The following is a 12,507-nucleotide window of genomic DNA, read 5'->3' on the forward strand; positions in this document are numbered from 1 at the left end:
GTCAATAAATTTCGATTGCAGTCGAAAATGGGAATTCTCGGTTTGAGGTCAATTTCGACTACAGTCGAAGACGGTATCTAGAGGGTTAATATTATTAAGAATTAAGAAATACAGCATTTGTATTTTAGTAAGGAAATTAGTAAGGAAAAGTTTTGTTTTTTCTAATTTTTTAAATACTTATTTTTTTATATCAAATCGAATCGTCTTGTATTAATTTCAGTTATAATGGTTTTTTTTTTCTCGTTTTTGTAACTGTTAATATTCATTGTGTCTTGAAATAAAAAAAAAAAAAGGAAGTTAAACCAAGTCACCTTAAGATTTACGCTAAAGTAGATAGACTTAGAACTCCATACAAACAAACAAAGTGTTGGCAAAATTAAATATTTTATAACCCTCTCAAGGGATATAAAATATAACCTATTTAGTTAGTATAATTATGGGAATTTAAAAAAACCTGTAAACAAGGCTAATCTTGTTATTTTTGTAGACAGACTCTCTCTGGTATATTCAATCTCTTTTTGGATTTCCTCATTATCCATTTTTATTATACCAGTATAAATATTTAAGTCATTGTATGCTGGAGGTGCTGTTGGTATTACATTTTAGTCTTCGAAAAACAGAACTCACTGGTATACTAGTTGGTTGTAATCTTTATGCTGTAGTAATATCCCCGGAAATTATACTTTCTTGCATTTTTTTTAATGGCCTCTGCCTTTCCATTCAGAATGCTCTGATTAACCAATGCTTGAATGTCAACCTTGTCTTCCTTTCTAACGTTAGTCCTTATCTCGTTTTTGGGATTGAGACAGTTTTAGTACTCATCCTCGATAAACTGGTAGTATTCTGCATGACTTATATACTTATCACCCCTAACCTTGCTCACTAGTTTACTGATTGTACTCAGACTACTTTCTGCGGATCTCTTTATCTGCAGATGTTTGACCAACTTTGTTTCCAACCCCAGACAAAAATCCCAAAAACACAACTAGTAGCACCAATAGGAATTCCAACCGGTGCAGCGAAAACTGTTGTCGCTAAAGCAACCCCTGTAACACCACTCAATGCTGAAATTCCCAACATACCCTTGCTAGCTGTCGATAAAACAGATACCACCTTTTTGTGTTTGTGGTAAATCTTGTCTCTGTCTTGAATCTCTTGCATTAATGCTTTTTCAAGAAAGTCTATTCTGTTGAGACTGTAACTTTCTTAAGGAAGTCCCCAGGAGCCCTAAGGAGAAATCTGAGAAATGCTTTCCTGTATCATTTTGTCTACGTCAAAACTCATATTTTTTATTGTAATAAATAAATAAATAAAAATACGAATCTTACATTTACAAAAGTCAGATCTGGAGAATCGTACCAATTACCGACTTCTATAGATAATAGAGATAGTATAGTGAAAAACAGGGCCCCCGTGACCATTTTTTAGGGACCAAGGTTTCTCTGTTGATTTGCCATCACTAGGGTATAAATTAAAAAATGAGCGGGGGTGAGCCTTTAGAAAAAGGGCGGAACATGTTTTTTGGCGGCCATTTTTAAAATGGCCGCCAAATTTATGATAATGGCTCATAACTTTACTTTAACTCTATGAAAAAGAGTAAATCTGGGTCTAACTATATGTTATTAAGATCACTGAATTTAATGAGACATGTTTCAAAAACCTAGGATGGCAGCCATTTTTTGAAATTCAAGACGGCTGCTATACAATTGACAAAAAATGAAATATTTCAGTATAATTCCACAACTCCTCTATGAAAAATGGGAAACTTGTTTTGGGCTCTCTGAGTCCAATAAACGTAGTTTCAAAAAGCTGGGATGGCATATATTTTGAAATTTAAGATGGCTGCCACAGAAACTGTCGAAAATCAAAATCCTTTGGTATGTAGAGTAATTGCAGTTTACCTCAATCAAAAATGGTAAATTTGGTGTCTAATCATAAATTATTGTGCCCTCACAGTTCAATAAACATGGCTTTAAAAGCTAAGATGGCAGACATTTTGAAATTCAAAATGGCCGCCACAAAAACTGTCAAAAACCTAATATTTTGGTATGTATAATTCCACTTCTCTTCAATTAAACACGTTAAATTTTTAATTTGGTGTCTAATCATATGTGAGGTCTCACTACAAAATGAGTTTCATCGTTAGAAAATCAAAAAAATGAGTTTATATATTTTATTTTGGTAGATCACATTATAAGCTTTAATTTGGTCTTTGAATGGCTTCCCTAGGATATATAGATCCAGAGATGTTAGCATTTAAAGTTTTGGTGTATGAGAACTAGGTTTTGAGAAAATCGGCCTTAAAGATAAACTTACCTGTACAAATAATAGGACTAGAATTACAGAATATGCGAAAAGAACACTGTTTTAGTAAGAAAATTCACTTAAAAAGTACACAATCATAAAATATAAGTATGAAGTTATTCAAAAATATTAAAATCAAAATTTTGTAAAAATGTTGCCTTTGACCTATTTAGGTGAATATCCCAATATGATTTCACCAACGATGCGTCTCGTTTTGTGGTGAGATCTAACATATGTTATTGTGCCTATGAGTTTAATAAACATGGTTTTAAAAAGCCAGGATAGCAGCCATTTATAAATTGAAGATGGCCGCAATAAAAAATCATTAAAAAATCGTTGAAAATCGAAAATTTTGTTATGTAATTCCACTTCTCCTCAAATAAAAATAGTAAGTTTTTCAATTAAATATTTCAGAGCAATATAATTTCCACAGGATTTTAGCAGATGTTTTGCCCTTTCAGTCGAAGAAACTTATTGAAGAGTTGTTTCTTGCATATTAAAAAAATAACAGAGTTTCTATAACAGCCGGTCATAAGATAAAGTTAAATTACGATTGCTGCCATTTTATGGCTACAAAACCATACAATTATAACTCTGGTATCTCACTATTATGTGTTACACCAACTCAATTTCCAAAGAGCACAATTCAAACTTATTAAACTCAACTTTCTTTTCTTGACTTGTAATCACTCTTTAGGATTTTGTTAAACTCTTTATACTTGATGGAAACTGGTCTTGTTTGTAGTGTGTATTAGGTATTTTTTGCCTAGTATTCTCCATTCCCTTTCTTCATATTTGATTGACTCTTCTTAACCATACAGTTAAAACTTAAATGTACAATCATTGGCTCAGGAAAGCAAACAGGCAAAAAAAATCTACTGAAATTCTGATGCTCTTACAAGTTCAACCATAGAAAAACTTAGTTTTGTCTTAAAGTTTGTATACAAGGTTAATAAAAATCATTAAATGAGCCAACTACCTAGCATACAATTAATTAAACTTTTTGTTAAGAGCTCATAAAATACCGATAAACTGTGAGTGAAAACTGGTTTATGGAAAGTTTTGTGCAGAGAAACACTGAGCCAAATCAACTAAGAGGCATTATACTGGCAGAACAAATTGATAACGATAGTAGAGTGATGAGAGAGTGATGAAAATGAGCATTCGTCTTCTGATGACGAGAATAATGAAGTATTAACGTATTGTGTTAATCATTTTGAATTATTCCAGTAAGTTTCAGAGTTGTAATAAGCGAATAGTAATACTTTTCATAGTTACGTTTTGTCTCTTTGTTTATCTAACAAAGACATTTTTATTGTATGGTATAAATAGTACTATTCACTTCTGAAAATTGTCACATTTTGCATTTATAAGCCAAATGTGTACATAATAATGGCTGATATATTGGAAATTAGAAATTAGTATGCCTGTCACCCAAGCTTTTTGAAATAATTATTTTGTTATTTAATGGACTCAAAGTGTCCACAAAATCGAGAAGTGTTTTTAGAAAACAAATATTTTATTTTCAACGATTTTTTTTTTGGTGGCCATCTTGAATTTAAAATTGGCTGCCATCCTTAACTTTTGAAAACCATGTTTTATTAAACTTTAGGAGTGCACAATAACATATTAGTAGACACTAAATTTGTTGCAATTTTCGATTAAGTGGAATTGTAAAAACAAAATACTTGATTTTCAGTGATTTTGTGGCCGCCATCTTTAATTTCAAAATGGCTGCCATCCTTGCTTTTTTGAAACCATGTTTATTGGACTCATAGAGCATAACAAAATATGATTGGACACCAAATTTACCATTTTTGATTGAAGAGAAGTAAAAATATAAAAAAAATATTTGATATTCAAAGATTTTTGTGGTGGCCATCTTGAATTTCAAAATGGCTACCATCCTTGCTTTTTGAAATGTTTTATTGGATTCATGGTGCATAATAACATATGATTAGACACCAAATCTATCATTTTTGATTGAGAAGTGGAATTGCATACCAAAATATTATATTTTCAATGGTTTTTGTGGCGGCCATTTTGAATTTCAAAATGGCTGCTATCCTAGCTTTTGAAACCATATTTATATAAACTCGGAGAGCACAATTTAATATGAATAGACACCAAATTTACCATTTCTGATTAAAGAGAAGTAAAATTACATACCAAAATATCTTGATTTTCGACGGTTTTGTGGCGGCCATCTTGAATTTCAAAATGGCTGCCATCCTAGCTTTTGAAACTATGTTTGTTTAACTCAGAGAGACTAAACACATATGATTAGACCAACATTTACCATTTTCATAGAGATGTGGAATTTTACTGAAATATTTCATTTTTTGAAAAGTATATGGCAGCCATCTTAAATTTCAAAATGGCTGCCATCCTAGGTTTTTTAAACATGTCTCATTGAATTCATTGACCCTAATAACATATAGTTAGACACCAGATTTACCTTTTTTATCTAGTAGAAGTAAAGTTATGAGCCATTGTCTTAATTTTGGCCGCCAAAAAACATGTTCCGCCCTTTTTCTGGTGGCTCACCCCCGCTTTTTTATTTATACCCTAGTGATGGCAAATCAGCAGAGAAACCTTGGTTCCCGAAAAATGGTCAAGGGGCCCTGTTTTTCACTATACTAAGATGGTACCGCAAGCATTTTTTGCAAAGGCAATTATAGAAAAGTTCGTTACAACAATCTGACAAACACCGCCATATTTGCCGTGACGAGAAGAAACCCCAACGTCGATTGGGCGCCGCATGGGTCTGGAGTTTCTTTTAATTCGGGATTTTTGACGGATAAAGTTGTCAAAAGGCTTAACGCTAATAAAAGAGATTTAAATCTCAGTAATGTTGAATACGACGAGGATCGTGGTACGGTGATAATAGCAACGGATCAAATAAATTCTGGTGGCGATGAGTTTAACCTGGTCGTACAAGTCGTACACGAAGTCTTCGCGAAATTTGTAGGTTTTGAAGGTAGACTCAGGCTAAAACAAAATGAGATGGTGAATTATTTATACACTTAGACGAATTAAGCACCCACGAAAACGTTTTAAATGAAAACAAAAGTGATTTGCTATGCGTTGTACAGTACCTTTAACCAAGCGGGAAAATCTTGCGGATTTCGTTAAAGTGAGCCGATACTACCTCGAGGATTATAAAAAATTACGATAACCTCCCTCACCTTTAGGATATATGATGAAGAAGGTAACGAGGTTGAAAATATGGGTAAGTTGTTTACGATAACCTTATGTTTGAAATTGGCTTAAAGAAAATTGAAAAAATAATTAAAAAAAAAAAGTATATATTAGTGAAGCAAAGAAATACGAAAAATACAGCTACCAAACAATTTACAAAGATAATAAACCATATATTTTAAAGACTAGTAAATCGGATGCAATTTATGCTGTGAACCAAAACTCTTCTTCCTCGTTTGGTATAATCGATCACCCGGACGACCTTATAAGTTTGGTATAATCGACCAACGTTTTTACGAGGAAACTAGCAAGTACATTCTAAATTAAGGGACAGTTGGATGGCCTGGGTTAAACTTAAACAATGACGTCAAGGTCCACTTCAAAGAACCTCTAGCCAATAAAAGAATGTACAAAATATTTGCAAACATTCAGGTGAAGGGGATCTACATTGACTCTTGGTAAAAAGTTTCACCAAATGAAAATAATCGCAGTAGGCTGCAAGCTTAAACCCAAGCAAGAAATTGAACTAGACGAAGATAAGCTTCTGACTTAAACAATTTATTCATTATAGTAAAATATATAATGAATAACATTTCAGGGTCCTAACAAGTCAAAATCTTCAGGATCTTCAAATAAATCTTCTCGATCATCATATATTGGATATATATTTTCAAAGTTCATTTTTAATATTTATTTTATTAACAATAATAAAAACAAGTATGATGAGTATCGAATACGAATATAAACCTAGAAAGATTCACAGATATACAGGAAGGGGCCAACCAGGACTTGCAGGAAGAAGAAGCTCTATTAGTATTCCAATCACTTCGGTAAGTGAAGTTTATCCGGGAATAATGTTTACAGCCAGGATGCCTATGCTAAATAACCACGACTGTATAGTACCCAGTACCGCAACCCTGAGCTTCAATATCGAAGTTAGTACGACGTCAAAGGTAGCAAATGCAATGAATTGGAACGTAGTAAACCACGTTTTGATGGTGATCAAATTGGGAGGTAAAGAAATTCTCAATGTCAGCAATTGGAATATGTACAGCTGTTTTAAGCAAAAATGGTTGAGCCCCTTTGAGAGTTCCGACGAGTTGGTAAATCAGGATGTCTGTTAAACAAATATCAGAAAGGTAAGGTGCAATGCAGATGACAAAGATTCCTCTGTTGCAAACGACAAATGCTATGGCTGATGCGTTTGTAAATAAGTTTCCTATTCCTCTACACACATTTGAATTGTTGGGTAAGGATAACATACTCTATTTTCAGCACAGCCTAACCGACCAGTTATCCTTTTGAAATCACTCTGGCCCCTGCACCCGAGGTTTTAAATGGGGTAGGAAAAATCCAACCTTTAAGATAACAAACATAAAATTAGAAGCCGAAATGCTGACAAAACCTAAACAGGCAGATACGATTCACAGACATATTACCAGTAGGCAATCCATCCTATTTGATAGAGTCCTGCATTATACCCAATACAATTTCAACAAGCAAGATACTTTGTGAAATATCCTCGCAATAACGCATTGCGAATCTCTTAAAGGTGTACTAATGCTTTTTAGGGATCCAGTCACAGGTTATGGACACGACCATCAGACATTTGTTAATCTGAAAATTACATCCTACGTCTTGAAACTTAACGGAGTACCTCGGCAATTTTTACGAAAACACGGATGGCCTGACACCCGGGATGCAGTATTACGAAGCTAAAAAGCACTTTATCTCTGAAGAAAATGAAAATTATCGAGAACTGGTGAAACAATGAGTGCAAAACTCGAATGTCACGTATTCTTGGTGATGGATGCCTAGCTGGTTATTGCAGGTAAAGAATTTGGAAAAATTAAGTATTAAAAAAGAATGATTGACTATCCGATGAAAGCTCTCTCTGCTCTAATAGTCGGGCAAAGTGACAGCGGAAAGAATGTCTATATGCTAATTTATTTTAAAATCAATACAAAGAAAGGTATGTGAAATACATTGTTTATAATCGACGACTGAAGCGCCACTCCACGCCACGATATTGCAAAGAGAAGATCTATGCTAAGCAAGCTAGGCTTTACCGGTTGTCACTACGGACAACGTTTATGGGTGCTAACACAGAGTTATACTGCTATATCTAAACATGTTAGAAGGCAAATAAAATGGATAGTAATGTTCGATACAAACGATAGATGTGACTGGGATGAATTGATGAGACAACAACATTTGATAAAAGATTTGAGGTCCTCTAGGTCTTCGACTTTATTAAACGTTTACAATCTGTTTTATTGAGGTCCTCTACGTCTTCGTCTTCAATAAACGGTCACAAAACGTTTTAATAAGTCCGCTACGTCTTCGTCTTTAATAAACGGTCACAAAACGTTTACAGAACGTCGAAGTTTTGACTACAATAATTGTGCCGCAAAGGTCTTTTAATGACGTTCAGCTACATGCTTCAGCTTTTACATGCTAGCACCACCAAACGACAACAATAAACGATATAATGATAGGCCTACAAACACCGTTGAGGGGTACAATTCAAACAGAATTTTATATTCTACCCAACAGGGCCATTAGTCTATCTCAATGAACTTATTTAATCGATTTTATATTTAGAATTTGCCTATCTAGAGAATACATATTTGTTTATCTTAAACAAACTGCTGTTTTCTCCCTGACGAGAGAGGTGGGGGTGGGGGTGGGGCGCTACCCGACGGGGACTGCTGTTTCTCTAAGCTTATTCTCCCTACCATACACATCCATATAACAATGACAAAAAAATAATGTTATCTATCAGACAGTTAACCTGTTACTAGAGAACCAGGAAGTGTCTCGAATTGCACTCAATTCTGATTGGTCACTTTAGTTGAGTACTGTGTTTTTGAATTCATGGTGATGGAGTTAAGTCAGTTTATACATTCTTGGAAGGTAGTTTAGCAGTATTATCCACTATGGAGGTAAGAGGTTTGTTTTATTATTCAGTTAATGTGTGTAGGCATGATACAGTAGTGAGTAGTGGTATTAAGAAAGACTTGGAGAGACCTAGCCTAGGCCAGGCCTGGCATATTTGTGCATAAATTTGCATAGACATAGACATAGTCATAGGCATAGACAGTTCACACTGTTCTCTCTCTGTGCCAGCTATTTATACTCAGTGAGGATATAGATAGGCTATGCTAGCGTAGCCTTAGGGATATGGCCATAGGGCCTTTGTTGGCCTAGCTAAACTGCAGCCTTGCCTCATAGCCTGTTTAGTTATGAGAATGTTGATTAGGCCGTGTTTTCATAATTATTATAATATAATTATAGGCTATCAAGTGCATGCTTTATTGAAATAAAGTTGGTGTTTTAGGGGTAGGGCTTGGCCTAAACCGGGGTGGGGTTAAAGGCTAGTCTAGCAATTATTATTTGCTGAGAGTTGATGTATGTAATCACCAATTATTAATTAATATAAATGGTGACTTTTATTTCAGAATTGTCTCTACTAAAAACTCAATCAAATGTGGTGGTGTAGGGAAGTATTTTGATTGTTTGGAAGCCTTACTGTGTCTGTGGCAGTTGATTGAACAAACAGAAAATTACCGGCTTTCGTCAAGGTGAATATAATGTTTTCTTTACGTTTTAAGTTTACTGGTCCTAGGTTCTGGTTAGCAACATGCTTAAAATAAATTATATGTACTGTAGTTACTATATGATGACGGTTATTAAATACAGGTCTCCCTCCAATCTAAGACCACTTTTGGGACCGGGATTTTCATGGTTTTTAGCAGCTTCGGTCTCTAGAATAATAACAATAAGACATAGTCAATTTGCGACCACAGAAAAGTGGTCTTTATTTAGAAGTAGTCTTCAATTGGAGCGGTCTTTCATTAGAGGGAGATCAGTAATAAAATTTAATGTGTACGTAATTAGGCCAAATAGGGCAAAAGAGCAAACTCCACTCATTGAGAGAGTAAACAAACGATAGGCCCTAGTACGCAGCCAGTGTAAGATGACCACTGTCATTTGTATGTCCACCCACGTCCTGTACCATTGTCATGTCTGTTTTTTCTACTTGCCAAGTAAATAGCGGGCATACGTCAGTACAAAAATGAACGCGGGCATTCTACACAGCTATGAAGTTTCTATAAACGGGAGTACACGCTTTTGTTCTATTTATACCCTTTGATTTGGCCTATAAGGGACATTGAAATTGTAACTGTTTTGTAGGAATGGAAACCGATAATTCAATTTTGAAAAAAAATGCTAGTCTCTTACTTCTTAGCTACTGTACATTATGCATATCATACTTATACATTAATTTCGAAGGGATATAACACATTTAAAATTTCATTTATTAAGGTACATTTAATACAATTTAATTCGTTTTCCTAGACAGGAATTCACTTTTGAAAAAAAAACAACGGCTATTCTCTTACTTATCTTAGCTACTGTACATTATGCATATCATACTTATACAATAATTTCAAGGGGATATAACACATTTAAAACCTCATTTATTAAGGTACATTTAATACTGCAATGTGCAATATTGTAATACAATTTAATTTGTTTTCCTAGACATATATCACCTTAATTTTTTTAAGAAAAAATTGTGCAAAACCTAAAAGAGGAAATCACGAAAAGGCAGTATGAAATACTTTATGTATAAGGAAGGCAGGCATCCCCCCACCACAGACACACACAAAAAGATTGTGTTACAAATGCATGCACATTTTTTTTTTCTAAATTTGCAATATTGTTTGCCTGCTTAAAATTTCAGAAACCCAAAAGTGACGCTGACAGCACTCCAGTTAAAGCTGTCTCTGAGGAAAATGTCATCAACGAGGAAGCTATCATAAAGGAGGAGGTATATAATGATGTGAAAGAAGTAGGAGGTTCTGACAATGAGGATTGAATAGCATTTTCCATCAGAGTAATCTAATACTAAGTAGGGCTTTTGTTATATGGTACCCTCCTTTCCAATGCGATTCAATATCTATTTTTGTTTGTCAGTGGGAGCTGTTAGGTTACCCAATTACACTACACCTGCAATTCATCACCTTGGAATCTAAGACAAAAGTTTTAAACTTGTGTACTTGCTTCTAGAAACCTGACAGTGTCTGCATGAGTAACTATATATTTTTGTTACACTATATAGAAATTGTGAGATCTAATATCGGTGGAAGTAAATTATTGTATTCCTTTCATTTGAGAAATTATAATTTGCACTGGATGATGAAGCTAATCCTTGTTGGATAACATTACTAAATTTGTATTCTCTTGTAATAAAGAACAATTTCCACATTCTGTATCTTTATACATACTCTTCATTTATACACAAACATTTCTATATACAATTTACAAAAGATCAAGAATGAATAGTTTTCTTTTATCTTTTTGTTGGATCATTTGAAACTATTCATTAATATCTTGCCGTTTATATTCATAGACCCTTAAATATAAGAGTATTCATATTTGCCAGTTAGACAAATGCTTAATGTAATGTAATAGCTATGTGTAGATTCTTCAGTAGTTTTAATTAGTAGACAAGTATTCTGAAGAAAAAAAAATGAAACCCTGGTCCCTAGTTTACTAAACCAGTGTTTTAAGTATGCTCATTATTTACCATGTTACAGTATATTGGTTCGCCAAATAACTATTTGTTTATATCTTGTAAGTATGTTTGATACTTTAATAAAATGCAAAAAAAAAAATCGAATGAGTCATGACCTAGCGTTTATATTCAATACACTCTATGTTGGAGGTTCCTTTGTAGGACTTTCTTAAAATGCATTTTTTTTAAACATCTGCAGGACATTCTGGACATTTTAAAAAGTTTTGTGAACATTCATAAACGATTTTCTGGATGTTCTTAAAAGGTTTTCTTAACGTTCTTAAAAAGTTTTCTAAACGTTAAAACATTTTTTTGAATGTTTTTATAAGGTTTTTCGAAACGTTCTTCAAAGGTTTTCTCAACGTTATTAAGAGGTTTTCTGAATGTTCTCAATACGTCTTCCAAACGTCTAAAGGTTTTCTGCAGGTCCACAAGACTGGAAAGCAATTGCATAAATGGGTTTTTTTTTATAGGTTTTGTAACATTTAGAAAACGTTTTTATGAAACGTCCGAAGAACCATCTTGGAACGCTTTTAGAACGTTCAAAAAACGTCCAATTGTTAGTTGGGGAGGTATTACCTACAGTTAAAGGCTTTGTATATAAAATTAACGTTAACGAAGGGGTTAAACCCAAACATCAGAAACTTAGACGGTTACCATTCTCAGTAGGCCCCTACGAGATAAAGTGTCTGCCGATTTGGTCTCCCCAGTAGTGATATCATAGAAACGTCCAGGGAACATAGGATTATGTGTAGACTAAAGGGAAGCAAACAAATTTATAATCCCACATAAATTCCCACTACCTAAAACAGATGAGGTTTTTTGCGAAATTCTACAATGTTTACACAATTCGATCTTGAGTCCGCATACTATCAGCTCAGTTTACATGAGGCATCCAGACATTTAACAACTTTCATAACTCATGATGGGTTGTTAAGATACAAAAGGGTATGTTTTGGGTTATCGTCTGCCCCATCGGTATTCCATAGAATGATGAATACGATTTTATCAGGTCTAAAAGGGGTTCAGTGTTATCTTGTTGATATTATAGTGTATGGGCAAACCAAGAGGAAACATGATGCAAATTTTCAAATGGTATTATCCAGGTTAGACTCGCATAGTATCAAGCTCAATAAAAAATGTAAATTTAACCAGACGTATATAAAGGTTTTGGGTCATAAAATTAGCAATGAAGTTATCGAAGCCGGTGACAAGCACATTGCTATTAGTCCCAGGTGACCGTAGCTTTTCTTGGGCTAGCAGGTTATTTTGCTAAGTGTGTACAAAATTTTGCTCAAATAGTGGAACCACTACGTTTATTGCTTAGGAATGACAGTAAATGTAAATGGTCAGACAGCTGTCAATCAAGTTTTGATATTATTAAGTTAATTATTATAATAGAAAGTCCTAAACTATAA

At 34.0% G+C, this 12,507-nt stretch overlaps 1 long non-coding RNA gene across 1 annotated transcript; it reads left to right on the forward strand.

Moving 5' to 3' along the window:
• The first annotated feature begins 8,372 nt into the window (after positions 1-8,372).
• Positions 8,373-10,567, forward strand: LOC117118046. The gene is made up of 3 exons (XR_004446991.1): positions 8,373-8,450; positions 8,967-9,089; positions 10,256-10,567. It is a non-coding gene; the product is annotated as an uncharacterized LOC117118046 (long non-coding RNA).
• Positions 10,568-12,507: the final 1,940 nt, after the last annotated feature.

Source organism: Anneissia japonica, unplaced genomic scaffold, assembly GCF_011630105.1.
Source record: "Anneissia japonica isolate Jap-2015-1 unplaced genomic scaffold, ASM1163010v1 scaffold287844_len763494_cov143, whole genome shotgun sequence".
NCBI classification, from domain to species: Eukaryota; Metazoa; Echinodermata; class Crinoidea; order Comatulida; family Comatulidae; genus Anneissia; species Anneissia japonica.